Here is a 2,500-nt window from a genome sequence, read left to right as displayed (position 1 = left end):
CTGCTAATGGTTTATTCCTAAATATATGCTGTTAATCATATAATCCACTTCAATATGTACAGTAAACTGCGTTTATCACACACTGAAACAAGACTGACCACAAGATTAAAATACATATATCATCTGGGAGTGATATTTATATTCATACAGTCACCTACATACAAAAGGAAGGACAAATTCAAAACATGTAGTAGACGACGTTCACCACAAGAGGGCGACATAACCCTGCAGAATTGCACAAGAAGAAACTCACGCATGCCACAATGAGAAGTGCATGCACACACAAACTAAACACTGCAGGATACAAAGCAGCAAGCCATCAAACACAAAGCAAAGAGAGTAGAGTGAGGCAGATGCAAATCTCATTGGATGGCTCGCATACTGTCAGTTATTCCTTCACAATTGTTTTCTGTATTCATAATTTTAGATACTGAATACAGCACAGCAGCAAAGGACAATATCAACTGTTAGAACAAAGAGTTGTGGTAAAATTATTATTATTATTAGTTTATTATTATTATTATTATTATTATTATTATTATTATTATTGGTGTTCTGATGATCATCGTTATTATTATATTTGTTTATTTATGTATTAGTGTGTGTATTTATTTAAATTATACTCTGAAGAAGCTCTGTTTCTCCCAGTACTTTAAGATGATAAACCAGTTTACTCAGGAATGAGGCCAAATGTGAAAACAAAGTCCACAGGGTAGAGGGGCCACACTGACATTAGAGAACAGTAGAGACAGCAGCCCTGGAGGATCACAGCTTACAACCCTCTATAACGTATGGCAGCGCGTTACATAGTCCTCGAGTAGGCAAACCTAATCAGTGCCCATCATTAAAGACAACATTATTATTATTGTATTATCAGTATATAAATAATCATAGAGATTCATTGAGAAAATGTTAAATAATTAATCTCTTATACTGCCACACAGTGGAAACTCGGTGCCATCGATAATGTGTAGTTGTCCAGGTTTGAATAAACCATCCCAGCCTGTTGCAGCGTGCGGTTGAAAGTCTATCCTGCTCTGTGAGGGTCCCCCTCCTGGCGTGGGCCGTGCAGGGCCTCCCTTGGCTAGCCGAGCCCGGCGGCCAGCGATGTGGCGAGGATGAGTAAGCAGGTCGCCACACACACAGCCAACAGAATCAACTTCTGTGGAAATGACAGGGCGAGAGAGAGAGAGAGAGAGAGAGAGAGAGAGAGAGAGAGAGAGAGAGAGAGAGAGAGACAGAGAGAGAGAGACAGAGAGAGAGAGAGAGAGACAGAGAGAGACAGAGAGACAGAGAGAGAGAGAGACAAAGACAGAGAGAGAGAGAGAGAGACAAAGACAGAGAGAGAGAGAGAGAGACAGAGAGAGAGACAAAGACAGAGAGAGAGAGAGAGAGAGAGACAGAGAGAGAGAGAGAGACAGAGAGAGAGAGACAGAGAGAGAGAGAGAGAGAGAGAGAGAGAGTCTCATTTAATGTGGAAGGAATTTTAATTTGTTCTTTCCTTATGTTGAATTAAACTTACTTTTTCTTTCATTCCTCCTTCCAAATGTGAAAACAAAGTCCACAGGGTAGAGGGGCCACACTGACATTAGAGAACAGTAGAGACAGCAGCCCTGGAGGATCACAGCTTACAACCCTCTATAACGTATGGCAGCGCGTTACATAGTCCTCGAGTAGGCAAACCTAATCAGTGTCCATCGTTAAAGACAACATTATTATTATTGTATTATCAGTATATAAATAATCATAGAGATTCATTGAGAAAATGTTAAATAATTAATCTCTTATACTGCCACACAGTGGAAACTCGGTGCCATCAATAATGTGTAGTTGTCCAGGTTGCTCTGTGAGGGTCCCCCTCATGGCGTGGGCCGTGCAGGGCCTCCCTTGGCTAGCCGAGCCCGGCGCCCAGCGAGGTGGTGAGGATGAGTAAGCAGGTCGCCACACACACAGCCAACAGAATCAACTTCTGTGGAAGTAACAGGGCGAGAGAGAGAGAGAGAGAGAGAGAGAGAGAGAGATACGTGGCCCGTGCGCGCGTTAAAGGTTGGATAAGCAGCATTCCAGGGCTACGGATTTGTAATGAGCTCTCTGTTGGTGAAGGGACGCGCTGCTCCTGATATCTGCAGGGAAGACGTGTTATCTCCCACCTCAAGAACAACAGTCAGCGTTTGCTATTTATTACTTATGTCACTTCTGCAGTCATCATTTAACAGTTAACCTTTAGTTGCAGGTTTTCTTTTGTTTGTTTTGCAATAGCTAATTCATAAAAACTGGTACGTGTGGCAGAGTTACTGAAACTGGGCCCGCGGTGGCAATATCACAGTGCACGCAGACATTAACCGGGATGATGTCATCCAACATCATAGTGCCCTTCTTCCTCACAACACTGTTTCATCATCTTCACCTTCCTCCACACCCTGCACGACATGCTTAACCCCATCACCATGGGAACGGAGCAGCCGTCCAAGGTTGCTGTCACCATAGTCTTCACTCCTCA

At 43.2% G+C, this 2,500-nt stretch overlaps 1 protein-coding gene across 1 annotated transcript in view; it reads right to left on the bottom strand.

The window, feature by feature from the left end:
* The window catches only part of LOC113569174, an 8,878-nt gene that overhangs the window by 363 nt on the left and 6,015 nt on the right, over positions 1–2,500 (bottom strand). The gene's annotated exons all lie outside the window — the stretch shown is intronic.

Source organism: Electrophorus electricus, chromosome 7, assembly GCF_013358815.1.
Source record: "Electrophorus electricus isolate fEleEle1 chromosome 7, fEleEle1.pri, whole genome shotgun sequence".
Lineage (NCBI taxonomy): Eukaryota > Metazoa > Chordata > Actinopteri > Gymnotiformes > Gymnotidae > Electrophorus > Electrophorus electricus.
Note: the sequence above shows the minus strand (reverse complement) of the source record. Positions and strands in the feature narration are given on the sequence as shown.